This window comes from Heterocephalus glaber, unplaced genomic scaffold (genome assembly GCF_053883595.1).
Source record: "Heterocephalus glaber isolate CG9 unplaced genomic scaffold, H.glaber_assembly_v1.0 deba00001104, whole genome shotgun sequence".
Taxonomy (NCBI): Eukaryota; Metazoa; Chordata; class Mammalia; order Rodentia; family Bathyergidae; genus Heterocephalus; species Heterocephalus glaber.
The window spans coordinates 2,923,680-2,938,768 of NW_028258193.1; the positions used below are offsets into that span (position 1 = coordinate 2,923,680).

Below are 15,089 nucleotides of genomic sequence, written 5' to 3' on the forward strand. Positions count from 1 at the left end.
GCAAATACATGCGATTAAAAATTAAAAAGGTGAAGTCACAACAGATCCAATGCAAATCCAGAGGATCATCAATACCTACTTCGAGAACCTGTACTCCAATAAAATGGAAAACACAGAAGAAATGGGCAGATTCCTAGATACATACAAAATGCCAAAGTTAAATGAAGAAGATATAGAAATTCTAAACACCCCATTTACAATGAGGAAAATTGAAAATATAATAAAAATCTTACCAAGGAAGAAAAGCCCAGGTCCAGATGGCTTTGCTGCTGAATTCTACAAGACACTTAAAGAAGAACTATTGCCATTACTCTTTAAACTCATCAAGGAAATTGAAAGGGAAGCAAGGCTTCCAAATTCATTCCTGGAAGCAAGAGTTACTTTGATTCCAAAACCAGGGTAAGACACAACCCAAAAAGAGAACTACAGGTCAATCTCCCTAATGAACATAGATGCAAAAATCCTCAACAAGATCCTGGAAAACTGAATACAGAGGTTCATCAAGAAGATCATACACCCCGACCAAGTTGGTTTATCCCAGAGATGCAAGGTTGGCTCAACATTCATAAATCAATAAATGTTATACATATATTAACAGAGTCAAAGACAAAGACCATATGATCATCTCAATAGATGCAGAAAAGGCATTTGACAAAATCCAACACCCATTCATGATAAAAACCCTACAGAAAATTGGAATAGAAGGGCTTTATCTCAAACTGATTAAGCCTATCTATGAAAAACCAACAGCCAACATCATACTAAATGGTCAAAAATTGAAAACTTTCATGTTAAAATCAGGAACAAGACAAGGATACCCACTATCACCACTCCTGTTCAATATCATTCTGGAAACATTAGCCACACCAATTAGAAAAGAGAAAGAAATAAAAGGAATAAAGATAGGAAAGGAAGAAGTTAAACTGTCATTATTTGCTGACAATATGATACTTTACATAGAAGACCCAACAAACTCAGCCAAAAGACTTCTAGACTTACTTGACAGATTCAGTAGAGTAGCTGGATACAAGGTCAACACTCAAAAAATAATTGCCTCCTTGTACATAAATAACAGACTCACTGAAAGAGAAATTAGGGAAACAATTCCTTTTACAATAGCACCCCCAAAAATGAAATATCTAGGAATTAATCTAACAAGGGAAGAAAAAGACCTCTACCCTGAAAACTACAGCACTCTGAAAAGGGAGATTGAGGAGGATATAAGGAAATGGAAAGACATCCCTTGTTCCTGGGTAAGAAGAACCAATATAGTGAAGATGGCCATACTTCCAAAACTACTATATAGATTCAGTGTAATTCCAATAATACACTTCACAGAACTAGAGAAAACAATCCAAAAATTCATTTGGAACCAGAAGAGACCTAGAATAGCAAAAGCAATTCTAAGCAACAGAGACATGGCTGGGGGTATCACAATACCCAACTTGAAACTATACTACAAAGCTACTGTGATAAACACAGCATGGTACTGGCAAAAGAACAGACCTGAGGATCAGTGGAATAGATTAGAAGACACAGAAGCAACTCCAGACATACTCAGCCACCTCATCTTTGACAAAGGAGCCAACCACCATCATTGGAGGAAAGATAGTTTCTTTAATAAAAGGTGTTGGAAAAACTCGATTTCAACCTGCCAAAGATTAAAACTAGACCCATACCTATCACCATGCACTAAACTAAGATTGAAGTGGATTAAAGATTTAAATATTAAAACAGAAACACTAAACCTGCTGGGAGATAAGTTAGGTAGAACTCTTGAAGACATTGGCATAGGAAAAGACTTCATGAACAAAACCTCAGTAGCATGGGAACTTTTACAAAGAATCAACAACTGGGATCTCATCTTATTAAAAAGCTTCTGCACTGCAAAAGAAACCACCAACAGAGCTAATAGACAACCTACAGTGTGGGAAAAAAATGTTTAGCAGCTGTACCTCAGACAAAGGACTACTATCTAGAATATACAAAGAATTAAAAAGTCAGATCCCCCAAATTCAAAGACCCAATTCAAAATGGGCATCTGAAATGAACAGACATTTCTCAGACAAAGAAGTAAAATCAGAAAATAAATATATGAAAAAATGTTCAACATCACTGGTCATTTGAGAGATGCAGATGAGAACAACACTGAGATTCCACCTCACCCCAGAAAGAGTGGCTGCTATCAAGAAGTCAACCAATAACAAATGCTGTCAGGGGTGTGGGGAGAAAGGAACCCTTCTCCACTGCTGGTGGGAGTGTAGACTGGTGCAAGCACTGTGGAAATCAGTATGGAGATACCTCAAAGAACTAGGGCTGAAGGTCCCATTTGATCCAGCTATTCCACTGCTGGGGATCTTCCCCAAAGAATTAAAAGAATCATACCACAGTGATATATGTGCACCCATGTTCATAGCAGCACAGTTTGTAATAGCTAAAGCTTGGAAACAGCCCAAATGCCCATCAACTGTAAACTGGATAAAGAAGATGTGTTTTTTTTTATAAAATGGAGTACTACTCAGCCACAAAGAATGAGAAACTAGAGATATTTATAGCTAAATGGATGCATATTGAGGTGATACACTTAAGTGAAATAAATAGGACACACATGTGTAAATACCTAATAGTTTCTCTAACGTGAGAAACTGATAGTGTAAACAAGGGCTAAAATGATTAAAATGAATAATTGATAATTTGAAATAGGAAAAAAGGTCCAAAGACAAAGGGGTGAAGGGAGGAGAAGGGGAAAGGAAAAGAGGGAAAGGAAAAACTATGAGAAAAGAAAAAAATGGAAATGATGCTATGTAAATAGGGAAGGTTGGAGGCAGGTGAAGGGCACATAAGTAATGGGAGAAAAATTAAGAACCAAGATGTAGAATGTATAGGTACAAACACCCAGTGATAAATGTAACGAATTGTATACCTAAAATGTACCAATAAAAGAACTTAGAAAAAAAGAATGATAATTTAGTGACAATTTTAGAATACAACAATCATAATCCATTCAAATTTTCTTTTCTGAAGTAAGGTAGTATGTGATTTAAAAAGCACGTTTTATCATTTACATGTTTGGAGAAGTGTATGCGGAGACAGCATACAGATCTTGAAGATATGTTCATGGTGCCAGACCAGTGGCAGTGTTAAGATGCTCAAGTTCTGGGGGTGGGGTCAGAATCCTGGCCAGAGTGGAGGCGAAGGAGGCAGCAAAGAGAAGAAAGGCAGAAATTGAGACCGCACAAATCCATGCACACCGAGCGGTCAATTTCAAGTATGCTGGAAATGCTAGAATCACAGCAAGCACATCCCACTTGGAGATTTTCTTGCCTTATTCCTTGCTAGATTTCACAGCTCTCTTTTATATTCATACTGTCATTATAACGGAGTTGGAGCCGACGGGAGCTCACCTTGGATGATGTTTTCCTCCTATCTTAGAAAGTCCGTGATCACCTTTGAGAAAGAAGGTAAACAAGAAGGAGGCTTTATTTGGATTAAATGTCCAGCTCTCTCTACTGACTCCAAATACGGTTCCCTGTGCCAAGGCTGGCAAAACCATGCTATAGAGCCAGTGTGAGTGGTCCGCCACCTAACACACATTCACTGGAAATACAGGGCGGGGCCCAGGCACGGAGGGATCTGGGTTTCATCAGTGAGCCGACCCCAAGCACAGGAGGAGGCTGTACGCACAGGTGAGCCGGGACATAGGTGTGAGGGCAACCCATCATCACTGCTGTGGTGAGATTTTATCAGAAAGATAAAGAAGCCTGGGTGATTGCTCATTGTACACACACACACACACACACACACATGCACTTTGGAGGAATTTTTGACCAAGAACACCATCCTTTAGTTTTTTTCTTTACATGTACATGATATTTCATTTGTAAATTAGACACTAAAGGAATCAACAAGGACCAACAATAAAATAGAATAATTATAGAAATGAACTGTAATCAATATTATTTAACATGCATGAACTGTTAATTTCTGGAATTTTCCACTTAGCATTGTGGAGTACAGTTGGCATCAATTACTGAAACCCGGGAAAGTCACACCTTGGATAGGGGACCACAATTGTATCTGGATTAAGAGAAGGCTACCCTTGGAGCAGAAAGGCCCAATGACGTGGTTTTTCTTCTGAAGCCTCATTCAGATTAACAAACAAAGGGGCTGAAATCAGATCTGCTGTATAAAGACAGGCTCTGCAAAGCCTTTGACTCTCCTACCAGCTGCATTTGATACTACCCCAGAATTAGCCAGCCACCTCGGCATTCATCCTAGAATCGCACACATTCCCTATAGGACCACAGGTTACACTTGAGATGCTGCGGATAGTAAATGTTTTAAGCCTGGGGATTTATATTTAATAGATACTAAATATTTAAGTAAGCACTTGCTTAGGATGGAAGTATGGTGTCCATATTGTCAACTCATTGGTATATTCTATCTTCATTCCATTATTGTACTAAATGGAATAAACCTACAATGGTGAAAAGCCTGGAAGATAAATGCATAAATCATAACAGTGTTGACTCAGATTGAAGTATTATAGGTGATTTGTTTTTCAGTTGTCTGTTCTCAGTGTTTGTTATAGTATAATGTTAGAAATACCTTTGGATCATGTTAAATAAATCAATAAAATATCACATTTGGAGGGTCAAATTAGTAAAGGAGGAAAGGGAAATAGAGCCATGGAATAGAACAGTAAGAGGTAAAAGTCTTCAGAAAGGCGAGAGAGGAGATCACATTAGGTTCCTGGGAACTGATACAGACTTTTGTTAAAAATGTCTGTGTGCTTTTGAATGTACTTGTGTTGTAAGGTGCCTATAAAGACTTACCTAGATATCTCAATGCTGTATGAAAAATTCTTATATAGAGAGGCAAGAGGAAAGGTAATAAGACATAAAATGCATAGTGCTGAGCAGGAGACCCATCATCCCTCCTGATGGAGCTCCCCGTGCTCTTCAGAGTAAATGCTTTGTCTTCACCCCTGCCCCACGTCCCGGGAGGAATGAGTCCTAGCACAGCAACTGAAAGCCTTGTGCATCTCACACAAGTGATGAAAACCCAACCTCAGAGGTGTGAACAATAGAACAGTGAGTATCAATTTTTCAGCATTGCTACAGTAAGATACCCAGGGCCATTGATTTCCCTCCAGATCCTCCCCTTTCTGCCCGCACACGTACCCCGGGAGCTGGCCCCTTTCTGAAGCAGTTGAGTCCTCTTCCTGCCTGTCTTGGGGAGCACTCATGGTCAAGGCTGCCTCAGGTTCGGAATGGACTCAAACCTTTACGTTCATGGTCATTTTCACTTGGGAAGAGCCAGAACTCACAGATCCAGCGAACAGGGTGACACAGTAATGTTTTATTTCAGTTCTTGCTGTGAACACTTTGAATCAATTCAGGACGTGGAAGCGGCAGTGAGAAGACAGGAAAGAGGACTCCAGAACTGCTTCAGAAAGTGGCAAGAGCAGCAGCATAAGTGCACTCCAAGCAAGGTTCTTTTGAGGTGGGTTAATGGCTATTTTTTACTGTAATAAAATCTAAACACACTGCGTAGTTTTATTAGCTCTTGTAGTTTATTTCCAATCCACCTGTGTTACCCCAGCCCGGGTTACAAGCTGCTCTCCTTCAGCCCTTGAGCCCTGGACTGTCCTATTTGCTGTTGCTCTTCTCTTGCCTTCTTATCAATATCCAAAGTGAAGTTTACAAACCCAATCACTTCCTGATAATTTCAGAGTTCAATTTTCTTTAACTCTTTGATCGCAAGCAGCTGAGGTAATAGTTCAGTTTATACTGTATGGATTGACTCAATTAGAAAACTCATTTTTTATATAGCAAATGAGTGCTTTACTAAGCAGAGTACTTTAGTTATTAAAATAGAATATGAAAAACTAAAAATCTATTTATTTCCTGGCAAATGAAATTATGCCATTCAAAATCTTAAAGAATCCCAGGTCACTGCAGAAATGAAGGATTCTATGGTGATTCTACCCCAGATCTAAGCAGAACTCTGGAGTCAGGACCAGGCCACCCAGCCACCCTGCCTTGACCTCCAGAAGGCCCCACACCGGGGTGTGAGCAGAGGCCACATCATTCACCCTAACATTTACCACACAGCTCTCCCTGGAACATGCCATCGACTGTTTCAGGACGATTCACATGCCTTCCAAAATTGCCAGGAAAACTTAACCCTCCTGCATAGTAAAAACAAATGTATATAATTGAGTTAATTCTACTTTCCATGCTGGAAATTGCCACAAATAGCAAAGTCTGTATCATAAAGATAGTAAAAAGATTCCAATAGTATTTTTAACACCATCAGAGCCACTGTAACAACTTAAAAATTGGTGAAATCTATATGAATCTGGATTTCTGGGATGCCAGAAAGATTGAGAACTGGGGTATTTTACCAGCAACCTCTCCAGGCAAGGACACCTTCTCCAATCCGTTAGCCCTCTGCCTACCCCGACCAAGTTCTAGGTGGTTTTGGCCATTTCTCTTCATTCCCACCCTGCTGCTTTCCCATACAGGATTAAAGGCAAAGGAAACATAGTTTGAAGCCAATTAAGGACTTTTTCTATTTAAAACATAAAACCTAAAAAAACCCAAAATGGATGAGAAGCTCTGCATGTTGCAAAATTTCGAGGAAATTTTTCCTTCTTCAACGTACCAATTGTGACTGTAAATATGTGACCAGTTACACACTCGCGTTCCCTGACCCTCCCTCAGGCTTCTGAATGTGAGGCCCTGTGCTACATGTGACTAAGTATCAGAACGCCCGGGATTTCTCCTAAGGAGACCCTCTGGTGGGGCAGTAACAAGAGAAGCGGTATCGTGTTGAAGATGAGCTCCACAGAACGGCCCCCAGCGAGGAACTGAACGCCACTCCGGTTTGGGTGGTGGCAGAGGCAGCTTTGCCAGGATGGGGAGGTTCTTCAGGATACCCGTGGCTGCCACTCTGTCGCCCTCCAACCGTGGCTAGCTCTTGTGTCAGAAGCATGCCTTTCTAAAAAAAAAACTAATAATAATATATTTTTTACTTTTCTTAAATTTTAGTACATGTTTGCAGTACATAACGATTACCTTCACAATGGGGAATTGGTACATGGACATAACACAACTCAAAAACTTCTTTTTACCCCTTCTTCTCCATGCCCACATGTTTGCCAGCATCAGATTCATTAATCTTAGAAGTCCTTATAAAGTTAGTTTCCATACAAACAGATTACCAGCCAGACTAACAGGCCAAAAGACCTATAAAACACATAAGACAGTTATCAGTGGCCAGTATGCTTCAAGGGTAGGGAGAAATGGGTTATCCTCTGATTTTTACATAAGCGAGTGCAAAAAAATTCAGAAATGTCAAATCAGTGCTGAGCTTTTAAGCGTTTTTCTTCTTTTCCTTCCCATAATTACCTACTAGGAAAATAATCACAGAAACCTTATGAAATGTTCTACATCTTTTTTAATTTATTAAAATTTTGATTAACATACCAGCAGAGAAAATTTTATGATATCTGACTGGAAAATATGCTGAGTGTTTAAATTGTTAAAAATATTGCTATAAAAGACACATTGCTATTCATTCCCCTGAAATTGCCACCTTCCCTCAAACTTATTCCACCATATTTGCCACTTTTGAAGCAGCACTGAAAGTCCTCTTTCTGAGTATCTTTAGTTGCACTGTTGTGGCTGCCCTGATGCCCTGAATCAATTCAAAATATTCACTTTTCAAGGTAATTTAGACCTGGGGGGAGAGGCAGAAGTCACACAGTTCCAGGTCCTGTGAATAAAGTGGATAAGGACACAGCATGAGTCTTTAGACCTTGTCACCGGCTGGCACCTGGCAGCAGCATTCACCATATTTTTGATCATTTTCATGAAGTCACTCATGAAAGAGGACTTCCAGAACTGCCTCAGAAAGTCACAGGAACATGGGATAAGTGTGTTCAAAGAGAGTGGGGAGGGTTGAGTGGGACCAACAGCAATGTGTCTTTTACTGTAATATTTTGTTTTTAATTTAAATATTCATCATATATTTTAAGCCCACCTTTTACAGAGTATTTTAGTCCACTCCTAGCACTATAACAAAAACACTACAGACTGGTGTTAAACAACAAGGTATTCTACTTCTCGCAGTTCTGGAGACTTACATGAATTCAAGATCAAGGTGCCAACAGATCCGATGTCAGGCGAGGCCTTGGTCCTGGTCATGAACTTACAGGCCCAGATGGTGACAGGGGCCTGGACTCCCTCCGTCCCTTCAGGGAGCTGATCCCAGCATGAGGCCTTGCCGTCATGATCCACTGAATCTCCCCCAGGTCTGCATTCCTGACAACACCTCATTAAGGGTTATGTTTTCAACATAGGAATTTTGGGAGCACACAAACATTCAGCCTACAGCATACTTCATGTAATTGTGACTGGCACTGGAAATATAGATATTCCAAGTTTCATGTGTAAGCAGTTATGGTCAATACAAATGCCAAGGTATGGAAACCACAGTAACAAGTAAGGGTTTTTTGCTTGTAATAACTTTACAGTTGCTTCTCTCAAGAAACACTAAATTCAGAGTTTCTGGACACTTGATTAGGCTAATGTGCATAAATATATTTCTAATATTGAGGATATTATGATATATCTGAACATGAAAATGAATATCTATAGGACTGATTTTTTTTACAAGACCAGAAAAAAAGAGTAGAAGCAATAACTTCTGTTACCATCTGGACTCTAAAATATATACTTTAAAAAAATTACAGTATAATGGATTCAATATTTACTTTGCTCTTTACTCTTTTTTCCTATGTTCTGTTGCTTCCATAGTCTACTTCAATCTTATCTCTATGTTATAGCTAATAGCTGCTTTTGGAACTTCATAAATTTAGGAATTTGGGGGCTCAAAATAGAGAACGTGGGTTGCATAGCTGGGGGCACGTTGGTGTCACTGTAACAACAGATATTTTCCACCTTCAGGAAAGTGTATTTTGAGGTTCACGACTAAGATGTACGATGGAGGAAAGTGTTCATGGAGTGTTTTCTACCTATAAATCTTACTTTTCCAGAAGTGTAGCTTCTTAGCATTCTGATTTAAATGCATTAGATTATTTCCAAAGATAGAAAAAGAAAAAACAAGAGAAAGTTTCTGTTACTCATGGCCTCTGTAGCAACTCCAATGGAGATTAGATTAAGAAGGCCCCCTTCTCTTTACTGGTGCAGATCTGGGTGTGAACAAGCGTGGTCTATAATTTTCTCCACCAGACTGAGGCAGCTCCAGCAAACCTCTGCCTAACAATATCCCTGACAAGCCAGGCACAGCTGCTGAGCCCACTTACCTCTTCAGCTGCGCTGCAGTGCGCTTCTCAGCAGCAGCTTCTGAGTAAATATAGATTTTAAAACTTATTTAGTCTTTCCAGTTTTTCTTCTATGGGAAGACATATTAACTTTTCCTATCAGACATTATTTTCCTATAATGTTTCTCACTGTCTACAGTATTATCTATACTTGGGTCTGTCAAACTCTTAATTTTTGATCCCAATTTAAACATGGGGGTTGGGTAAAACTTGTCCTAAAACTCTTTCTCATCACTTTCATTAATTCTACTGATCCTTAAGAGAGTTCCCCCAAACTGTACTTTCTAAATTGATAAAGGAAATGTGATCTATATTCAGCCATAAAAAAAGAGTAAAATCCTGTCATTTGGAGGAAAATGGATGGAAGTGGAGATCAGTATGTTACCAAAATAAAAAGTCAAATATTGCATGTTTTGTCTTACATATGCCATCCAAAAAAATAAATAAATAAACTAGAAGCCGAAAACCAGAGGGAGAGAGAGAGAGAGAATATAAATAAAGGCCGAGAGGGAAATAGGGGTATAAAAATAATCAAAGTATGTTATACTGTTATATGCTTGTACAAATATGCCAACAAGCCGTTATTCTGCACACCTAATATGCACTCATGAAAATTTAAACCATAAGTGGCAGATGGAAGTAAAGAAGAGATCTGTTATTAAAAGTGTGAAGAGTCCATTACATAGAATATTCCATAAGAAATTTAGTTTTAGTATTAGAATGTTGGAATATATATTTCAAAACTTTGTACTTTATAAAACAACACTCACTTTTAAAAATGGTTATAAAATTCTTCGTAAATGATGGGAAGATCTCTGGCTCATACCGTATGAAGACATAGATCAATCACTTCTTTAAAACACATTGACTGGCCGCAAAGTTATCCAGCAATACGAAAAATGAGTTTGAGAATAAATTTGATGTTTAAACCAACTCTAACAGCAAGACTTCAGGAAGACAGAAAAGAAATAGTATTTCCTCAAGTTGCATCTATGTGCATTATTCTTAGTTGTAACTAGTGGCATACTATGAATATATTAGAAAAGGGCTTACAAATGTGATTTAAAAAAGTAATCAGTGCTTAAAATATTATATTGGTAAATATACCTCTTCTCCAAGGTCAGACTTGGAATAATCTATAAATGCATAACTGTTTACCCAGTAGCACTTGACTTATTTCATGATCCCTAAGTAACTGAGGCAAACTTGTGGTCTCATGAACTATAAATGTAATAAGCAGTATTTCTCTAAAGTGTGAAGTCCCACAATGCTCATCTAGAGAAAATAAAACAAGTTGGCAACTTGGCACATGTCTATGATCCTTGCACTCTGAGAGGTGGCTGAGGGAGAAGGAACATTGCCAATGGTTGACCCAGCCAGGATAAACTAGCGATTTAGAGAGACACCATCTAAAGAAATGTGGTTGGGTGAGAGGGTGCTGGAGATGTGGCCAAGAGTGGAGACCCTGGATTCAATTCCTAGTACGACAGAAAAAGGTAAACACAGAAGTCTCTGTTATACCGGACAGAAGACAGACGCTGCTGGAGAAGAGATAACAGGGGAAAGATGTCCCTCTTCGGTCATCTCATGCCTTTCCTTGGAAAAGGGGAATAAGCCAAGACAGGGCAAGAAAACTCACACAAAAAACTCTATAGTCTCAATATACTTCTTCCATCCTCAACTTAGAAATGACAGAGGCGCTGTGCGAGTGCCTTTATCTGGCCATTCAAATCTCACCCGTCACTGAACTGACCGTTGAAAAGGGCTTACCGTGAGACAGGGATATGTGAACATGGATTTTTATTAGAGTAATTTTAAGCACTAGTCATTTTGACAATATGGGAGGATGTTCTGATTTTTTAGATGTGTGTACTGAAATACAATAAATAATAAATAAAACCGGAATGTGAGCTGCACCCTGTGGACAGGTCCTGTCGGTCCTGAAGGAGGAGGTCGGACAGAAACTCATGTCACCTCTGAACCATTGATGGAAGGCGTGATCTACATCGCACTTCTACTAAACCTTGCTGGTCATACAATTTTCATTCACCAGCAAGGGGAGGACAGTGAGACCAGAGCCTAATTAACATTTATTGTAACTCAGACTCTGCATAAAAGTGCTTCTTAGGAAGTTTCAGATTTCCGATTTTTTTAATGAGTTCAGTGCCTTGGCCTGAAATGCGCTTCTATTCTCACCTCACTGAGGCTGCTGGAACTTAGGCCCTGCTGTCCAGCTTTGGTCTGCATGGCTGGCCGAGGACGGCACACAGCCCGCTCGGTACCCATCCACTTCACGTGCTCACTTTGTAGCATGTGAGTGTTTGGCCGGTGCGAGTGCACACATGAAGCATTCACAGCCAGAAGCAAAGGTGCAGCTAAGGTGGTCCGAACTTGTGTGTTCATGAACACATTGCTGGGAGACACCTAGAGGACCCTAAACCTCTGGGACCCAGAATGGAGGGGACACTGTCTTCCTTCCACACCCTTGTCAGAGGGTAGTGATGGACCACAGTGAAGAAGGAAAACAGCCCCTGCATGGTGACATCCAGCAGGAAAGCAAGTTTAATACCCAAGAGTTTCTTGATTCCAACGTGAATTCCAATGGCTTCTCTCCATGACGGTTACATGGACACTCTTGCCATATTGCTTTTGGTATCTGCTATATCGTAACTCTATAACAGTACAGTGAGACTTTGTTTTAATGTTATATCTCTTTGTAATGTCCAAAGAAAATGGCCCTTGGGAAATAAATTTTTATGAGTATACTTGTAATTTATCGTAGGACAGAACTGGGCCACAGTGCACTGACAAGTCAGGTACAGAATTTGATATTTTCAAGCAAATGCCACGGAAAACCAACCCTAACCCAGTTCTAGCTGAGAACTTTCCCTTTCGCTTCCATCCTGCAAGTCTTCAGTAGCTCTCCTCAGCACATGGCCAGTCCCCCCTTTGGAGATTTAACTTCACCAATACCCATTTCGCTATATTTTCTGTACTGTTACAGTGCCATAAAGTAGGGTAGTCAGTGACCTTAATGGTAAAGCTGAGGTAAGAGAGGAAGGTGGATGCTGGAGACTCCAGGCCCGCGGTGTGACTTCCAGCAGTCCCTTGGCGTCTCTGAATGCTATCTCTACCACGAAATTCTGCCTCTAGGGTGCCAACTGGAGCCCAGGAAGAGGGTACACTTCGCCATCGAGCTGACTTGGAGACTCCAAGGCGTTTCCACAGGAGCTGGCTGTGTTGCCTTAGGCCAGCTTCCTGTGACTATAAAATTAAATAAAACTGCTAAATACATGGGTTGCTCAGAACATTTAGAATCTGCTAACTGGCCAAGAGAAGTAGACCTGGATTTGCCTCGTCTCCTGTGTGCCTCACGCTCAGTCCTCACTGATTGTCTCTGCAGCTACCAAGCTGCTCGAAAGCCACTGGTGATCACCTCAGGCGTGTTCCTGCTGCCTGGAAACACCCAGTCCTCTGTGATTTGTTCCCTGTTTCAGCCCCGTGAGCTTCTCCATACACACAGCAGCCCGGCTCTGCATCCCAAGTCAGCTCCCGAAGCCCTTAGCCCTGTCTCCCCACACACCCTGTCCTGACTCCCGGCCTCCTTGGTGTCACTCGTGGGGTCCTGCGGCACCCAAGCCCTGCCTGCCCGTTCTGCAGGGTGTGGCACGGAGGGGCCTCCTCCTCCTCGTTGATGCTCTGTCCCTCAGACAGTGACCAAGGGCTTGCCTGGCCCAGAGCTGCCTGAACCCTGTCGCTCTGAAATCCACAGGGCCACCTCGATCCACTCCCGGTCTCCCCCAGACCACCTACAGAAGCACCTGGCTTCCTCCTGCCTCAGGCATGGAGTGGGGTCCCCTCCTCCATCCCCCAGTGTCACTCCGGCCCTCCTTGGCGAGCTCTCCTACAGCTCTTCGTCCAGGACCCTCAAGCAGGCTGAGTATTACATTCTACTGTGCATACCTTCTCACCAGCTTCTCCCTCCCACTGACCAGGAGAGCAAGAAGCACGTCGGACAGCTTTCTTTCACCTTAATTTTTTTAAATTGTTGGTAAATGCTCGTGATACATAATAATTACCTCCACACGGGGAAATCACATCGTAATCACTTTTACTTCCCCTCTCCTGCCTTCTCCACAGCTCCCTCTCTCCTTCCTGCCACCTCTTCCACTTTTCTCTTTAAATAAAGTCCACAACACGAAGCCTGCGCTGGGGTTCGGGGTGTGGGGCACACTCGCGCTCTGTTCTGATTTCCCATCACCAGGACGTGGGCGCCCTGGGACATTTTTCTCCGGAGGTGGCCTGGCCTGTCTGTCTGTCTGTACATCCAGTGGCGAAAACGTACATGCAGCAGGGACTCCATAAATGTTCGTGATGATAAAAAGAAAAACAAGTAAAACAATTCACTTCTGCTCTAAGTACACTAACTACAAGACTGAAAAGCACTTTCTGAAAATGATTTAAACTATTCAGAAATATATGCCAGTATCTATTCATATACATCCCAGTTCAGTGACATTAAGGCACATAACAAAACAGATTTAAATATGAATATCTAAAAGATCTACTTTTTAGCAAAACTTTTACTGGTACATTTTAGATATACATAATGATAACCTTCATCATAGGGAATTTGTGCCCGTACGTGATATATCCTGCTGCTCCTTTTGCTCCATCCTCCCCTCCCTTATGTACACAACCTTTGTTTCCATTTTATCCTTCAATTTTCTCTTTTTTCCTTATCCCTTCTTTCCTTGCATTTCACATAATTTTAGATTATTTATTTCCATATAAGTAATTTTTTCAACACTCAAGTGAGATTATTATTTAGATTTATGGATGTTCCAGTCCTGGAAGTACTCAGCCAAGCCTTTTAAAATTACATCAGCAGTGTGTGCCTACCTCCATGAAGACAGATATTAGATCGTGAATTTTTATTTCTTTTATACTTTTTGTGTTATTCTGAACAGGTCATCAGCGACTATATAACAACGTCAATGCTAGCTTAGGGCTTTCTATATAATATGCATATGATGCAGCATTAATGTTTGTTTTCTTTTCTACTGATTTTTTTTTTATTTCTAGACATCAAATTTTCTCTTAGACATGCCAAAGCCTGGTTGGAAAAGAGGACTCTAGAGTGGTCCCTGCAGCTCTTCCACACGGCCTGTGGCACAGCTGTCCCCTGAGAAAAGACCACGGTCACCAGTGGCCTGTTTCACCATGGGGTGCCACCCCTGCTCAGAGGGGGCAGTAGAGACCCCTGAGCTCCCTGGCCTGTGAGCAGCACCTGAATCCTCTTTGGGGTTCTCTGCAGCCCCTGCCACTCATCCGCCTGGCTCCCACTCTGCGCACGATCCTTTCCTCCAGCTCCCAGCTCTGGACACCCAGGCTGGACACCGTGTCTCTCCTGAGAGAAAGGCAGATGTGTTCTTCACACCTCACATGGATTTCACTCCTCTCTGGAAACACCCTGAACTCCAAGGCAGGACAGACTGTTCCTTCAAAGTGCCTTCACTGTACCCCACTGCTACGGCTCCTTGTCTATCCCTTCTGACTTTCTCTGCACTTACACTTGGCTGAAAGTTCACTGAAAAATGAATACGCATTACTACAAAATCCATTCCTTGGCTTTCCATCTTTTCTGGTGCCAAGCAGACTGCAAATAAATATATTTTCAGTGAGTAATTATGCATTCGACAGGCCTAAGTGCACTGTGATGAAGGAAGTTAGGTGG

The 15,089-nt window shown here is 41.2% G+C and overlaps 1 protein-coding gene and 1 pseudogene across 5 annotated transcripts in view; both read right to left on the minus strand.

Annotated features, from left to right (window-relative positions):
- Csmd1 (CUB and Sushi multiple domains 1) overlaps positions 1 to 15,089 on the minus strand; it is a 1,515,607-nt gene that overhangs the window by 1,161,870 nt on the left and 338,648 nt on the right. The gene's annotated exons all lie outside the window — the stretch shown is intronic.
- LOC147828398 (nibrin pseudogene) overlaps positions 1 to 15,089 on the minus strand; it is an 84,583-nt pseudogene that overhangs the window by 23,413 nt on the left and 46,081 nt on the right. Inside the window, exon 1 of the transcript XR_015450868.1 lies at positions 1 to 15,089. This exon is cut by the window's left edge and continues 23,413 nt beyond it; it is cut by the window's right edge and continues 46,081 nt beyond it. The product of XR_015450868.1 is annotated as a nibrin pseudogene (transcript).